The sequence below is a fragment of the Apus apus genome, chromosome 2, assembly GCF_020740795.1.
Source record: "Apus apus isolate bApuApu2 chromosome 2, bApuApu2.pri.cur, whole genome shotgun sequence".
In the NCBI taxonomy this organism is placed as follows: domain Eukaryota; kingdom Metazoa; phylum Chordata; class Aves; order Apodiformes; family Apodidae; genus Apus; species Apus apus.
The window spans coordinates 61,398,732-61,416,537 of NC_067283.1; the positions used below are offsets into that span (position 1 = coordinate 61,398,732).

Genomic DNA, 17,806 nt, shown 5'->3' on the forward strand with positions numbered 1-17,806 from the left:
AGTTTAGGAATTTAGTAAAAAAGATCCTCTTAGAAAAGCTAGTTTTCTTGCCTTATGATGTGATATTCCCCCTTACCACGTTTTTTTTTAATGGCTAGACTTTCCCCTGACTACAGATATTGCTGACATGCTGGGATGCCTATTTTTCCATCCATTAGTAATATTTTCAAAATTCACTCATACAGGCCAATTAATATCTGTTGTGAGAAGTAAATTATACTTTTTGTAGCATTTGGCCTTTCTTCCCACTGCTTTTCAAATGTTAATGATAAAATGTGCAATGACAAATCTTGTTCTTCAGTATATGTCATCCAACAACAGAATTTCATACCTCTTTCTAGAATCATGAGTTGTAAATTGAAGTCAGAATCTGATTTGTAAATTTGAGTTTTAAAGGATCAATGAAATATAACATTTTGTAATGTAATCATCTATAATTTGTAATTACATTTTGTGATTTAATTGTCTCTTCAAGAGTCAGCTTGTTATATTTCAGGTTTATTTTTGTCTCGATTCAAATATCATTCTATCCTTTTCCTGGTAAGTGAACATAATTTTAGCCAACTGTTTTTTGGTCAAGTTTCTTTTCCTTATTGTAGAAGGATTATATTATAATGAAAGTGACTGGAAACATTTGTCCTTTGTAACTCTTAAAATGACTGAATATTTACTCCTTGAAATCATTGTGGCACATTCCCACTTTTTGCAGATTGAGTGACTAAAAACGTATGAGGGAGAGACCACCAGAGCTGACATCTCAGAGGGGGTCTTGCATGCTTGGCTTACCATTTTTAAAGGCACAGAATCATTATGTAAGATGCAAAGAATGGAGGGAAAGGCTTTTACATTGAGGCAGTTGTCTACCTTCAGTACTTTCAGTTATTGATTTGGATTTTGTTTTTTTAAACAGGTGCATTGACTTCTGTTGGGAAATGTGAATACAGAATTCTTTATACAGATCTCAACATCTGCAGGTTCTCATCTAGTCTCCTGTTCAGAGTCCTGAACTGCTCTGAACCTCTATTTATGCATAGACAGACATTCAGGACAACCAAGCCACACAATGTTTTCCAATAGGTATAGTGCCAGTATGGTGGTTTTCCATATGCTATTTTTTAATGGCCTGAGGATTTTTGTAAGTAAAGTTTGCACTGATACTTCCTGGAAGTAAATGGACCAGTCTTGCAAAGGTCAAAGAAATTTGTTCTCTACCTATTTTAGCCTTGCTTTAGGTTATCAGAGATTTCTGATTCTTTTCCATTTCCCAGTGGAGGGAAGAGTACATGAAACAGCAATAATTTATCTGTCCATTCAGCAGGCAGTGACAGAGACAAATCTTAATTTGATAGATAGCAGACAAGTATAGGGAGATATTTACCACTCCCTATTTAGTACTATTACTGCTCCACCTGCTGACAGAAATGGTTGGAAATCCACCAGATTTATTGAGGAAGTGACTGCTTGCTTCTCACTTCAGCTTTTCCATGTTTTATGAGTCTTGTGTAACTAGGAGAAGGTATTCAAGGCAGCCAATTTGGTTTGAGCTAAGTGTAGATTGGGAGAAACTCTCTGTTCTTTCTGTGCCCCTCTACTTATCCTCCAGGTATGAAGACCTGCTAGTAGTAGTGGGAATGGGTAGTTCGATGTGTGTGCTGTTCTGCAAGTCTAGGTAGACCCAGCCAGTCATGCAGGCAGTTGTTGAAGGAGATGAAGTCTCTAAGACGAATTTAGACAACAGCTGGGGATGAGAAATCCAGAGTTGTGTAATGGATTTCTGGTAGGGTGCAATCCCTGCTCTCAGTGGATCTCTGTGGATGAGGGGATGTATACTAAGCCAGTGAGAACTGTTTTATTTTGCCAAGCACAAAAAGCAAACCATCCCATGCTCCTGTAAGTCTTTAGTTTAACCACAATGACAGCTGCAGACTTGTAAACATCTACAGACTTATCTTTTCCTAGTTAAGTTCCCCAGAATTTGTTCAGCCAGATCAATTGGAAAGTATTCAAGGAAGCAGTTGCCTTAACCCTCTTGTCACAAGGTTACTATTCAAAGTGATTTTAGAGCCCTGCTTTTATTTTAACAAGAGGTGCATCCAGCCTGTCAAGGTCCCTCTGGATGGCATCCCTTCCCTCTTGGGTGTCAGCCACACCACACAGCTTGGTATCATCAGCAAACTTGCTGAGGATACACTCAATCCCACTGTCCATGTCTCCAACAAAGATGTTAAACAGCACTGGTCCCAATACTGACCCCTGGGGGACACCACTCATCACTTGCCTCCATGTGGACACTGAGCCGTTGACCACCTCTCTGGGTGCAGCCATCCAGCCAATCTCTTATCCACTGAGTGGTCCATCTGTCAAATCCATGTCTTGTCAGTTTGGAGACCAGGATGTCATGTGGGACAGTGTCAAAGGCCTTGCACAAATCCAGGTAGATGATGTCAGTTCCTCTGCCACCATCTCTGTAGCCTTGTTGCAGAAGGCCACCAGATTGGTCAGGCATGACTTGCCCTTAGTGAAGCCATGTTGGCTGTCACCAATCACCTCCTTATTTTCCATGTGCCTTAGCAGACTTTCCAGGAGGATCTGCTCCATGACCTTGCCGGGCACAGAGGTGTGACTGACCGGCCTGTAGTTCCCTGGGTCTGCCTTTTCCCCCTTTTTAAAAATAGGGGCTGTGTTCCCTTTTTTCCAGTCAGCAGGAAGCTCACCAAACTGCCATGACCTCTCAAATATGATGGACAGAGGCTTAGCAATTTCATCTGCCAGCTCCCTCAGGACCTGTGGGTGAATCCCATCAGTCCCCATAGATTTATGCACCTTCAGGTTCTTTAGATGGTCATGAACCTGCTCTACACCCACGGTGGGTGGTAATTCATTCTTCCAGTCCCTGCCTTCACCTGCTGTGGCCTTTGTGTTGAGGTTGGGGCACTTGCCAGAGAAGAATGAATCAAATAAGTCATTGAGGACCTCAGCCTTCCCAATACCCTGTGTTGCTACCTCACCTGTTCCTTTCAGGAGAGGGCCTACACTCTCCCTTGAATGTCCTTTTCTCCCCAACATACCTCAAGAAGCTTTTCTTATTGTTCTTAACATCCCTGGCAAGATTTAATTCTCGCAGGGATTTGGCTCTCCTCAGCTGATCCCTTGCTGCTCAGACAACCTCTCTGTAATCCTCCCAGGATACCTGCCCTAGCTTCCACCCCCTGTGTGCTTCCCTCTTCAGTTTGAGGTTTTCTAGGAGCTGCTTGCTCATCCATGCCAGCCTCTTGGAGTTTGTACCTGACTTCCTCTTAGTTAGGATGCATTGCTCTTGGGCCTGGAGAAGGTGATCCTTAAATATCATCCAGCTTTCATGGGCCCCTCTTCCCTTCTCTCTTTCTTGAGCAGATCCCTGAGGAGGCTGAAATCTGCCCTTCTGAAGTCAAGGCTAGTAAGCTTGCTGTGAGCCCTCCTTGCTGCCCTAAGGATCTTGAGCTCCACCATTTCATGGTCACTGCAACCAAGGCTGCCCTTGAGCTTAGCATTCTTCACCAGCCCTTCCTCATTGGTGAGGCCAAGATCCAGCATAGCACCTCTCCTTGTTGGTTCCTCAATTACTTGGAAAAGGAAGTTATCAACCTTGCACTCTAGGAAGCGCCTGGATTGTTTGCATTTAGCAGAGCTGTTCTTCCAACAGATGTCAGGTTGTTGAAGTCTCCCATGAGGACCATGGCTTGTGAATGTGAAGCTGCTCCTGTCTGTCTATATAGTGCCTCGTCTATATTATCCTCCTGCTCAGGCAACCTGTAGCAAACCCCCACTGTGATGTCACCTTGGCCTTTCTTCCCCTTAATCATAACCCCTAAGCTTTCTGTTGGCTCCTCATCCATCCCCAGGGAGAGCTCCATGCACTTCAGCTGGTCTTTGACATAGAGGGCAACACCCCCAGCCTGTCTCCCCTGTCTGTCCTTCCTAAAGAGTTTGTAACCCTCCATTCTGATGCTCCAGTCACAGGAGCCATCCCACCAGATCTCAGTGATGCCAGTGAGATTATAGCCCTGCAGGCTCACCCTCATCTCCAGTTCCTCCTGTTTATTTCCCATGCTGCATGCATTTGTATAAAGGCATTTAAGCTGGGCCTCCAGTGAGGTTGCCTGACTAGTTGACCCGACCACATCCATGGTTACCAACCTGTTAGTGAGCCCTGTGTGCAAACGCAGGGCTTCCAGATGTTCCTGTTTGTTTCCCATGCTGTGTGCATTTGTGTGAATTCACTTGAGCTGGGTTATTGATTTCATCCCATGCCACCCCTAGGCTCATCTGTAGCAAGCCTGGCTTTATCCCTCACCCCCTTCCAACCTAGTTTAAAGCCCTGTCAATGAGCCCCACTTACTCCTGCCCTAGTAACCTTTTTCCCCTGTGGGACAGTCTTCCCATCCAGTGCCAGCAGGGCCGGTGTCCTGTAAACCAAACCGTGGTCAGAAAACCTGAAGTTCGTTGGTAGCACCAGTTTTGGAGCCAGGCATTGATCTACCTGGTCTTTTTGTTAACCTGTGGTGAGCCGGTGCCAGGGGGGCTGCCGGCTGTCAGGTGCTTCCGTGACTTCCCCCCCTAATGAGGAGAGGTTTGTGAATGAGACCGAAGGTCACATGTGGCGCTGCCTCTCACACAGGAAGGGCCGCTGCGGGACCTTATTTATTACCTCCCTCACCACGCTCACAAGTTCTTACTGAGACTAATGTTTAGTTTACGAATTAATTTATTAAGGGTTAACACAAACGGAGGGACCCAGGTTCAGGAGAGGTAGGCTAGGGATATGTCAGGCAAATAATTCAGAAGTACTTGGGTCTTATTAAATGCACGCTCCGACAGAGAGGTGTGGAATCAATGGAGTGGGAGTTGAGCCCGGCAGGAAAGCTAGAGAATGTATATATGTGTGTGTGTGTATCAATCAGGCTCTTGTCCAAACCCTTTTTCTCACATTAGATCCTTCCCCTCCTCGGGTGCAGCAACAAACGTAAAAATACTAATAAGATGCGGTCATCTATAGCAAAAAACAAGGGAACAATTCCCAAACATATACAATAGCATTCTTAACAATTCAATATATCATTAAAATGTCATGACTGCTATCTTCATTTTAACAAGTGAGTAATACAGAATAATACAGAACATAAATAAAACTTAGAAAAATGCTAAAATAATAATAAAAAAACATTCAATCTATTGAACTTCCATTACTTCATAACAATTATTAAAATCTCTTTTATTTACAACAGACTTTCTTAACTATCATTCTTTAACCTGGGTGATAACCCTTAGATCTTCATAATTTTCCACTGGCTTCCAATTTGCCTCTTCTGGTGGGAGTCTCTGGCAAAGTCACCTCACTGGAGCACAATTTATCCATTAAAAAAATCCAGTAGCTATACAGGAGAACAAGATAAAAAGTAGAGTAATTAAAAATAATAACATAAATCCATTCAATACAATATATTGCAAGCAAAGGCAAGCATAGGAGACAGGATGTTATAGAGCACCCTGATCAGTCCCATAGTGGTCACAACTCCTCCGGAGTCCAGTAGCAGGTTAATCAGGCCTGATACTGTCACCAGGATGTCTCTGGCTCTTTAAGCTGTCACGACTTGCAATATATTAACTAACATAATTAGACACAGGTACACAGAAATAACTGATTTCCCCTCCCCAAAAAATTGTAAAATTCTTCAACATGAATTATCTTCTGAATTGTCTGAGATCTAACAAGCTGGTAGAGCTACCCAGCCTTTTGACAGGAGTTGTTGCTGTTGGCAAAACACCTGAGTGGTTTTTTTGACCACTGAGGCAAGTGGTGTGTATCATCATTTAAAGAGAGATAGAAATGTCCTGGAACTGGATGGAATTTGGGGTGAAATGTTGGAAAGGAGACCAAGCACGACTATGGAAGAGTGCTAGTAGCTGTTGCTGCTTCTAAGCAGGCAAGGCATTCATAACAAAGGATAAGCTTTTCATAATCACCCTGTTAACCCAGACAAACATGAAGACTCTGCACTAAGTGCAGTTTCTTTTTCTTTTCTTCTGAAGCATGGCGAATTGCCTAACTTAAACCACATAGTGGCAAAATCTAGAAATTCGCAGTGTTTAATCCAGTAATGACAATATACCATTTTTTTAATGTGCTATTGTTGTCAGTATGGAACAAAAATGCAGAAAACTATTTCATACTGAAATAGTTGATGTGCCAGAAAATTGTGTATTTCATCATTGACATTAACACTAAAATGCATCTATAAGATTGTTAGGGATATGTAACACAATTCAATTACTTTGAAATTCTGTGCTTCGATGTACTTAGTGTACATTTCCCTAGGATGCAGTAATGCCTTTCAGAGAGATAAGAAATTACTTGCTTTATAATTGCAAATGTTTAAATTTACCCTTATATTTGAGAATCCCTGGAGACAGCATTTCTTTGCTAAAACATTAAAAAAAATTATTAGTGTGATGGTAGTTTTACAGCTGGAACTATTCTTGAGCAAGATACTAATAGTAGGTTATGTGTTACTCAGATAATAACTTTCCTAGGTTTTATGGATGCAGACAGATATTTTATTTTCTATTGAATCCTAGGAACATAAAAGAGGAGTTAACACACCATGCCATGTTTGGTACCCACAATCTGTCTGAATAGTCACCCATGGGACTATCTGTTGAGTTAAATATAGCACAGGAGCCTGATTAGGTATTTCCACCAAATTGTCTATCTGTAGGTGGGAGGTAGAACTTCTTAGCTGGTTGATGTACCTTTTAGAAGAGAGGCAGGAGGCAAAGTAGTCCCCTTGAAGAGCTTTCCCTAGAGAACCTCGTCAGTCAAATCAGCTTTACGAGCCCACTGCTTACAGCTCTGTCAGTGGGGAATCTGAAAACAAGTAGATGCATGGTAAGGAGAGCCTGAAACATTCTGCCTTTATCAGCATTGGCATTGGTTTTTTATGTGCATCATAGGAGAGTTGCCTGGCTCAATTTTGACCTGTGCAGCCCTTTCTCTACCAGAAAAAAATCTCACAGTGGGTGCACTGCCATTTTTCCTTGCTAACCAAAGACACAAACCAGTTTGCCTCTTTCGAGCATACCAGATTGTGGCTGGCTTCTCTGCCTGCTTCTTTTGACATACTAAGGTGACCATTAGCGTATCAGTGAAGCAGGAACGAAAGGAATGTTAGAAATACACAAGCAGTGAAAATATTCTCATACCCAGATGATGTGGCTTGTCTCTGGGTATGAAACAGCTTGTTGAACAGCTTGTTGTTCATGGCTCAGTCGAATGCTTGAGTTTAACCTGCCTGCCCACCTCTTGTTCCCATGGAATACATCTGAATGTACTTGCCTCCTTCATGAAATAAGAACAGAAAGTGTAAGGATCACTGGAAAACGTGTTCTGGTACATTATCTGAGGCATCAGATTCACCAGTTAGTCCATCTGGTGCCATTTCCACCTTTCCGTATGTCAAACAATGGTGTTGTCGTTGTTCTTATCTGAGTGTTCCCAAACATAGCTGCTACTGAAGTTGGATTTCAGCCCACTTTTATAGACTTCTGCACTTTGCAGAAACCAGTACCCTTGGTGGGCAGGTCTTCAAGCAAATCTGTAAAATAAGCCACTTCTTGTATTGGTGTCCTGCAGTGGTCTGTTGTCTTTGACAACCTTTGTTCTGATTAACCTCTTGCAGAGCTCCTAGTAGAGAAGGTGATTTGCAGAAGTTCCCAACTCCATTTCTAGTTGTCTGTTTTCTGGAATGATTTATAGCTCCAAGTCATTATGTGAGTGTGAAATTAAACTTTTTTTCTGACTGATACAAAGTAATTCTTTTGAATGTATCCAGGCAGAAGTGCTCATCAAGCCACGTTCCATCATTTATCAGCAGTCCTGGGTGCTGGAGGGAGTGTTGGAACTGCCTGAGCATAGGAAGGCTCTACAGCCTGGACCAGGGATCAGTGGGCTGAGACCAATTATATGGGCTTCAACAAGGCCAAGTGCTGGGTCCTGCACTTGGACCACAACAACCTCAGGCAACGCTACAGGCTTGGGGAAGTGTGGCTGGAAAGCTGTCCAGAAGAAAAGGACCTGGAGGTGTTGATTGACAGCCAGCTGAATATGAGCCAGCAGTGTGCCCAGGTGGCCAAAAAGGCCAGTGGCATCCTGGCCTGTGTGAGAGATAGTGTGGCCAGCAAGACTAGGGAAGTGATTGTGCCCTTGTACTTGGCACTGGTGAGGCTGCACCTTGAACACCGTATTGAGTTTTGGGCCCTCCAGTACAAGAAAGACATTGAGGTGCTGGAGTGAGTCCAGAGTAAATCTTTGTCGTGGTTTGGGCCCAACACAATAACAAAGGAACAGCCCCATGGCCGCTCACTCAACTCCCCCCACACACTGTGGGATGAGGAGGACAAAGCTTATGGGTTGAGACAAAGGACAAGGAGGGTTCTTCACCGATGAAGGTCCCAGGCAAAACAGACTCAAGTTGGGGGAAAATAATAATTTAATTTCACACTAATCACACACACCCAGGACACAGACACACACAGAGCAGGGCTTGCAGATGTTACCCCACCCCTCCCTTCTTCCTGGGCCCAAATCCCTTTGTTCCCGGTTTCTCTCCCTCCTTCCCCCCAGCGGCACAGGGGGACAGGGGATGGGGTTTAGAGTCACTTCACAGGCTGGTGGTTCCTGCTGCTCCTTCCTCCTCAGGAAGAAGGATTCCTTACAGTCCTGCCCTGCTTCCCCACGGGGTCCCTCCCATGGCAGAGAGTCCTCCATGAACCTCTCCTTCATGAGTCCTTCCCACGAGGTCCGGAGCTGCTCCAGCCTGGGCTTCCCACCGAGTCAGGGGCTCCTTTGGGAACAGTGACCTCCCCTGGTGCCAGGGTCTTCCACAGCTACACAATCCGAGTCCACAGGCAGCAAATCCACTGGCCACAAAATCCAAGTCCAGTGGCCAAGTTCACCCCTTCTGGCACCTTCAGGGAATGTTCCACCACATTCCTCCATGAGTGCAGAGGGACAGCTGCCATCTCGCCGTGGGTTGCAGGGAAACCTCTGCTTGGGCACCTTCTTCCCCTTCTTCCTCACCAACCACCAGCAGCCCTCTGCTTCTTCAGCACAGCTCTTCTCCTTTAAGTGCTCGCTCTGCTCAGCTCTTCTCTCAGTTCTTTCGTATGTTAATGGCAGAGGTGCAACTATTGTCCCTCTAATGGCTCCTTGGCTGGGTTGGACCAGGGGGAGCTTCTCAGCTTCTTACCGGAGTCACCCCTGGGGCCCTTTCCAGGATACCAAAAACCCACCAAACCAAACCAGAACAGTCTTACAAGGAGTGGCTGAAGGAACTGGGGTTATTCAGTCTGGGGAAAAGGAGGCTGAGGGCAAATCTTCTTGCTCTCTGCAACCACCTAAAAGGAAGTTGAAGCAAGGTGAGTGTTGGTAACAAGAAACAGGACAAGAAGAAACGGGCTCAAGTTGCACCAAGGGAGGTTTAGATTGAATATTAGAAGAAACTTCTTCACTGTAATGGTTATTAAACACTGGAACAGGCTGCCCAGGGTGATGGTTGAATCATACCAATCATACCATCCCTGGAGGTGTGTAAAAGACATGTAGATGTGGTATGTAAGAACATGGTTTAAGCATTGGACTTGGTAGACTTAGGTTAATGGTTGGCATACTTAGGTATTGGTTGGACTCAGTGATTTTAAAGGTCTTTTCCAACCAGAGTGATCTTGTGATTCTGTGATTGCTGGCTCATGTTCAGCTTTTCATCCACCAGTACCCAAAAGTCCTTTTCTGCAAGGCTGCTCTCAATCCCTTCATTTCCCAGCCTATATTGATACTGAGGATTGCCCCAATCCAGGTGGAGGACTTTGCACTTGGACAACATCTGTTGTCCATATGCATTAAGGCTGTTAGCCAAACATCTGGAGCTAATAGCATTCAAACTGCATAGAAAGAACTAAAAGAGGATTATTTGCAAAGACTCCAACTGCTGTGCACTTGGCTTCACCTTTGTGTTGTCCATTCAGAAGGCATGTACAGAAGTTCAGATGCTGTTTATTTGGAGAGACTGTTTCAATCTATTTCCCCATGGCAATAATCCTAAAGGTTCCTTGACTGTGGTACATTTTCATACCCTAACTCCTCCTGGAAACTCATTGGGGTCAAGATGCATCTTGCCTATTTCCCACTGTATGAGAGTTAGAGGATTAATTCAAGCTGGGCTTCTAGGCTCCAGCCATCAAGGAGAGACCAGTGTGATGGCCATTCTTTCAGCTGACAGTGAAATTATATATATAGCTTAGACCAAATGCTGAAGTACTGGATGCATCACGTATGAAAATCCTGCCTTGAATTATGACATTTTCAATTTCATTTTAGATTGATGAGTCTTGGTTTGAAGTGGGGGTGGATTTTTGGTGGAGAGCTAGAAGCCAGCTTCAGGAGCACAGTGACAGATCAGTATAGCTCCACTGTCAACTCTGAATACTCACTGCAGTTTTTCAATCGGCTCTGCAGGTTTATTCCAAACATTTCCTTCAAATTCAAAGGCTTTGAGTTGAGTAGGGGAAGAAGGACTTATCACCATCCTACAATTTTTATTTTATTTTTTCCTGACGGACGGTGAAAAATACTTTTGGCATTTTAATTGACTGCATTTGCCTGTCACTGATGAGGGATTAATTTATTTTAATCGGAAACCAACGAACTGCACAGTGAGTTTGCACATGCATGTTTTGAAGAGTACTGAAAAAGATAAAAATAAAATATTCATAGCCAAAAATGTATCCCATATTCTTTGCTGTCCTTGCCCCTGCCAATTTAGCAGTTATGTGCAATCTTCTCTCTTTTGAGTGTCAGACCATTTGAAAGTGATTGTTTCCTGGGACTTAACATCTGAAGAATTATGCTTATAATGTATTTAAAGCTTAACCTAATCTTCCGACATAGTTTAGTTGGGCTAGCTGTGTATTAGTTTGAATGGGGGTTTTATAATAGGCTGAGAATTTTACCAGTATCCCATTCATGTCACAACTGATCCATGTCATAATCCTCTCAAATCAAGATGATTAAAGACTTCCTTAATGTTAAAAGCTCTTTGTGGATGATTTAAATTCACCACTTAGAGCAAATCAGTAGACTGAGCCATTGCTTTGGGTTTTTTTACCTAGAAGTCATGCTGTTAATGGTATGGTTTGGTTCTGGTTGCACTGGTGGAAAACTAAATAATATTGAATGTATTACATGTAGCAGTAGGTGCAACTGGCAATCTGAGGTTTAGAGCTTAGACTAGTGCAGCTGTTTCAGCAGATTTTGCGCTTATGAAAGTGACACCAAAGGCACATTTAATTACCAGCATCCTGGCTTGAGGTTTAAAAAAAAGTAAAAAACCAGACCTACTTATTTTTGTGTTTGCACTACGTTGTGTAAATAGCATCCTGTACAAAATTGAATAGAAAGCAGCAAATTCAGAAGCCTAGTAGAAAATTCTTGTAAGGAACACCCTCACTTTAAAGACTATTCCATTCAAATACAGTAGTTTAATTGTGGTCACATGGCTTGCAAATCACCCCTCATTCAAACTATGAAACAAGTTCTAGAGATAACAGAATGTGAAGTTTGAGTTCTTGCTATGATTTGGAAAAATACTGTGGATGTGCTGAGTCACTCCAGTTTTTCAGATCTAGCCTGGAGTATTATGGAGCTTTAGAAATTAGCAGTCATTTTCCTGCTTTTCCTATTGGCTAAAAAAAGGAAGAGCAAGATCAAACCTTAATTAAAGGGAAACGTGCACAGAACATCAAGTATGGTAGCTGCTTGTGCTATCATGCTCTGAATTGCTTTCAGTAAAATTGTGAACTTGCCAAAGAATATAAACCTGGACTGCATTGTGAGCTAACTGTTCTTGTCCATGTTTTGACAACTTTTAGGATTAAAAAACTCTGTATTTAAAACATAGACACATAGACCATTATCACTGCTGTGTTGTCAAAGCAGGCAAAAATTCTGCTGAAGAAAGAGAGGTCATCTTGTTTTGTATTTGCAGAGACTTTACAGTAGCTGTAGATTTATTCCTTATAGAATAGAAGATAAAAAATGTAATCTACAGTGAGAAATGGGAACCCTTGTTGCTGGTAGTGTGTGTTGTCACAGTGCTGAAACAAGGTAGCCAGTATATACCAGTGCACATGAGGAACTAAGATGATGGTAGACCTTGCAGCCACTTTCTTGAACATGTGGTGAGTTTCTTTGGGTTTGCCTTCAGTAAAAAGAAGAGATAGCACAACATGAAACAGGCAAACAGTACTTGCAGAAGGACAGCCGTGTTTAATTTGCCAGAGGATGGAGAGTGTAGGAGTGCTGATGCTCAGTTTGGAATGACTGGACCAGGACAGATGTTTCAGGGCTTTTGCATTTGCTTTGTGACAGTTCAGCCCTTGGGACCCTGCTGTACCCAAGAGCAGCCTGAGTTTTGGAACAGGTGTTCCAGGATTTAAAAAGGTGTGGCTGAACGGGAGCTGCTTTATTAATTTCAAAATGCAAAAGGCCTTAATGTTCTGCTTAGAAACACAGAGAATAACTAAGATGAATGACCAAAGTAGGGAAAAGCAAGACAAAACTTTGTATCATGAGACACAGTTCTTTATTTTTGTAGCTGTTTATATATAAAGATGACCAAGCTATTGAAGGTGTCTAAGGCAGCTTTTCCTTTGCTCTGGCATTACATGTTTCCTATCAGTAAAGGAGACTGCTGCATTCAAGGTCAACCTTTGGCGGCACCTTCTGCATTGTCTTTTGAGGTAGTCAGATGTCAGCAATCTATAATGATGTGAAATCTTACTAGAAATTCTGTATTTTCTGAAGAGAAGAACTAATTGCTTGGAAGCTTGAGGCTTCAATCCTATCAGGTGGAGAAAAATTAATACTTTTTAATATTCCCAACAATTTCATATGTATATTGCTACCAGTTTCTTTTTAATTCGATTACTTTTGATGACAGAAGTCACAAGCACACACGCAAACCTGTATCCAGTGGCTTTTTGTTGACAACAGGCCTTGTATAACAGTAATAATTTAGAAATTAAAAAAAAAAAGAAAAAAAAAGGAAAAAATTATTATGTAGTAGACAAGCACAAACACACATCCTTCCTATTCCTCAAAGCAATCTATTTGATTTAATGAGCCACAGATTTTTTTTTATATTTTGTTTTTTAATTTGACTTAACATTTTTATGAGGCAGCCTCTGTGGTAAGTCACATTAATTTTTAATTTTTTTTTTATAGTCACATTAACTTCCTTGCTTACATACAGAGCCTGCAGTTAGTAAATGCCTCTGTTTTCCATAAAATATTCAGGGCAGGCTATTAATGCAATGATTTTTTTTTTTAAATCCCTCCTGCTAAACTTCAATCAGTTTAAAATTTGGAATGCATTAATGACTGTATAATGCTGTAATTTGTGCTTCAATAAATGTTTTACAGTTAATGCTGATTAGGAAAGGAGCTTATACAAGAACTATTAATTGCTATGCTTAACTATTTAAAATATAGAGATTTCTTACAAGTTAGTTCAATGTATAACTCAATTACTATTTAATAAAAAGTCATGTAACTTTCTTTCTTATCAAAGTGTATGAAACAAAGCCAGCTGAAACACTGTATGACATAAGCCAGAAAATGATCCTGGCCCTGTAGCCAGGGGATGCTCAGTTATACAGGCACTAATTCACTGCTGCTTTCTTTACATACTGACCAGAGTGACTGCACAATACACTGAGCATCTGTGTATTGAGACAACTGGTAACATGTATCAGGTGAAATGTTGTGAGTCAAAATCTTTTGAGCATTTATGAATTTGCTATTGCTGATAATTAATCTGTTCTTTACCTATCAGGAGGTTAGCCAGAAGCATGAAATATCTGGAAAATTCCCCTGACTTGTCCCCTTTCACAGAAAAGCATTCTCAAGGACTGCAAAGCCAGCATAGCTGGTATGGATAAGGGGACAGGACAGAGTAGGTAACTCCAAAGACAAATATTCTTGGCTGTTGAAAGCCACAATGCAAGAAGCATAATTTGCAGCAGTCTTAACATTTCCTTAAATGGTATTAGTTTTATTTGCCCATTTGCAAGGAAGTCATAGAGATGAAAAAGTACTGTAGGAGAACATTACCACCTTTTCTTATCTTTGGACTGAGCTGCTTATTTTATGAAATAGACCTTGTACAAGTACAAAATCAGAAACCCCACAGCCTGTTTATCATTTGTCATTCTTTCTAAGGTTCTGGTCCAAACCTGACCTCTCTGCCTTTCTCCTGCGTTAGCCCCTGACCCTGCTTTCCAAATAGCTAAGCTTTCTGAGATCATCCTCCTTCATGTAATTTCACCACCTTGAGGTTGCATTTTTCATTCATCCCTTCAACCCCGAGCCAAAAAATGCTGTAAGAATCCTTTCCCCAGACTGTAGGTGCGCTATGAAGAGTCTTACTAAATACTGTTCTTTGTAGGAATAACTAAGAATGAGAAATCAAGAAAAAAGCCTGGCAACAATTAGCATCTTTTCATTGTTCCTTTTTGCTGCATATCAGTGACAAACCAGTATGTGTGGAAGCACCTGAACAAAGAATTGTAGTGAGGTAGCAATAAAACAACTTTCCCCTTTTCAGTCCTTCCTGAAAGATGATTAAGAAAATGAAATTGGTGTGGATACCTGCCTGGTAGTTCTTTCCTCCCCTCTCAGTCTTTCAAGCTTCTACTCTTCTGCTGCACAGAAACCATTACCCCTTGTCCTATCACTATCTTCTCTGATGAAAAGCCCCTCCCCAGCTTTCCTGTAGCCCCTTTCAAGTACTGGAAGGCTGCTATAAGGTCTCCCTGGAGCCTTCTCTTCTCCGGGCTGAACAGCCCCAACTGTCTTAGCCTGTCTTCATAGCAGAGGTGCTCCAGCCCTCTGATCATCTTGGTGGCCCTTCTCTGGACCCTCTCCAACAGGTCTGTATCTTTCTTATGCTGAGGGCACCACAGCTGTACACAGTATTCCAGGTGGGGTCTCACCAGAGCAGAGCAGAGGGGCAAAATCACCTCCCTGGCCCTGCTGGCCACACTTCTTTGGATGCAGCCCAGGATGCAGTTGCTCTCTGGACTCCAGCCCACACTGGAGGCTCATGTTGAGCTTCTCATCAACTACCACCCCCAAGTCCTTTTCCGCAGGACTGCTCTCCAGCCATTCTTCCCCCAGCCTGTATTTGTGCCTGGAGTTGTGCCAACCCAGGTGCAGGACCTTGCACTTGTCCTTGTTGAACTTCATGAGGTTGGCACTAGCCCACCTCTCCAGCCTGTCAAGGTCCCTCTGGATGGCCTCCCTTTCCTCTTGGGTATCAATCACACCACAACGTTTGGTATCATCAGCAAACTTGCTGAGGATACACTCAATCCCACTGTCCATGTCTCCAACAAAGATGTTAAACAGCCCTGGTCCCAATACTGACCCCTGGGGGACACTACTCATCACCTGCCTCCATTTGGACATTGAGCCATTGACCACAACTCTCTGGGTGCAGCCATCCAGCCAATCTCTTATCCACCAGGTGGTCCATCTGTCAAATCCATGTCTTGTCAGTTTGGAGACCAGGCTGTCATGTGGGACAGTGTCAAAGGCCTTGCACAAATCCAGGTAGATGACGTCAGTTCCTCTGCCACCATCCACCATCTCTGTAGCCTTGTTGCAGAAGGCCACCAGATTGGTCAGGCATGACTTGCCCTTAGTGAAGCTATGTTGGCTGTCACCAAACACCTCCTTATTTTCCATGTGCCTTAGCAGACTTTCCAGGAGGATCTGCTCCATGACCTTGCTGGGCACAGAGGTGCGACTGACCGGCCTGTAATTCCCTGGGTCTGCATTTTTCCCCTTTTTAAGAATAGGGGCTGTGTTCCCTTTTTTCCAGTCAGCGGGAGCCTCACCAGACTGCCATGACCTCTCAAATATGATGGACAGAGACTTAGCAATTTCATCTGCCAGCTCCCTCAGGACCTGTGGATGAATCCCATCAGGCCGAACAGATTTATGCACCTTCAGGTTCTTTAGATGGTCATGAACCTGCTCTACACCCACGGTGGGTGGTAATTCATTCTCCCAGTCCCTGCCTTCACCTGATGTGGCCTTTGCGTTGAGTATGCAGCACTTGCCAGACAAGTCTGAAGCAAAGAAGTCATTGAGGACCTCAACCTTCCCAATACCCTGTGTTGCTACCTCACCTGTTCCTTTCAGGAGAGGGCCTACACTCTACTTGGATGTCCTTTTCTCCCCAGCATACCTCAAGAAGCTTTTCTTATAGTTCGTAACATCCCTGGCAAGATTTAATTCTCGCAGGGATTTGGCTCTCCTCACCTGATCCCTTGCTGCTCAGACAACCTCTCTGTAATCCTCCCCAGATACCTGCCCTAGCTTCCACCCCCTGTATGCTTCCCTCTTCAGTCTGAGCTTCTGAATGTGAAGCTGCTCCTGTCTGTCTATATAATGCTTCATCTATATTATCCTCCTGCTCAGGCAACCTGTAGCAAACCCCCACTGTGATGTCACCTTGGCCTTTCTTCCCCTTAGTCATAACCCCTAAGCTTTCTGTTGGCTCCACTTCCATCCCCAGGGAGAGCTCCATGCACTCCAGCTTATCTTTGACATAGAGGGCAACACCCCCAGCCTGTCTCCCCTGTCTGTCCTTCCTAAAGAGTTTGTAACCCTCCATTCTGATGCTCCAGTCGTAGGAGCCATCCCACCAGGTCTCAGTGATGCCAGTGAGATCATAGCCCTGCAGGCTCACCCTCATCTCCAGTTCCTCATGTTTATTCCCCATGCTGCGTGCATTTGTATAAAGGCATTTAAGCTGGGCCTCCAGTGAGGTTGCCTGACTAGCTCATCTGTAGTAAGCCTGGCTTTTTCCCCCACCCCCTTGCAACCTAGTTAAATCCCTATCAATGAGTACCCGCTAATTCCTGCCCAACTACCCTTTTCCCCTGTGGTCTTCCAGGGTCTTCCCATCCAGTGTCAGCAGGCCTGGTGTCCTGTAAACCAAACCATGAACAAAAAACCCAAAGTCCTGCTGGTAGCACCAGTTTTGAAGCCAGGCATTGTTCTGTGAGGTCTTCTTGTTAACCCACTCATCATTCCCCAAGACTGGAGGGACAGAGGAGAACACAACTTGTGCACCCAAGCCCTTGACCAGTCGTCCCAATGCTCTAAAATCTTTCTTTATTACTCTCAAACCTTTTTTCTCCATCTCATCACTGCCTACCTGAAAGATCAAAAGAAGATAATGGTCTGAGGGCTGTATGAGGCCAGGAAGATTACTGGTTATATCCCTCACCCTGGCCCCAGGGAGGCAGCATACTTCCCTGTGGGAAGGGTCTGGCTGGCATATGGGACCTTCAGTTCCCCTCAGAATGGTATCTCCTATCACTATCACCCTCCTCTTGCTCTTCTCAGAAGCAGTCCTAATCAGAGGAGCTGGTTGCTTCGTCAGCTCCTTAGGAGCAGTCCCATTGCATTGAGCTGGCAGCTTCCACAGCTGCCTGGATGGGGCTTCTTCAGCATCATTGTTTGACTGGTCCCCTATCTCCAGAGCCCTGTATCTGTTCTGTAAAGGCACCTGGAAATGTGGGGAGGGTCCAGTGGGAACTCTTCTGCTAGCCCTAGCAGGGACCTGCTTCCATTCCCCCCTGTCCTCTCCTAGTTCCCATCCTTCCTCCTGGTAACCAGAAGGGTGGGGATCTTCTACCTCTT

The 17,806-nt window shown here is 43.7% G+C and overlaps 1 protein-coding gene across 2 annotated transcripts in view; it reads left to right on the top strand.

Annotated features, from left to right (window-relative positions):
- The window catches only part of DCDC2 (doublecortin domain containing 2), a 76,740-nt gene that overhangs the window by 30,031 nt on the left and 28,903 nt on the right, over positions 1 to 17,806 (top strand). The window lies entirely within an intron of this gene.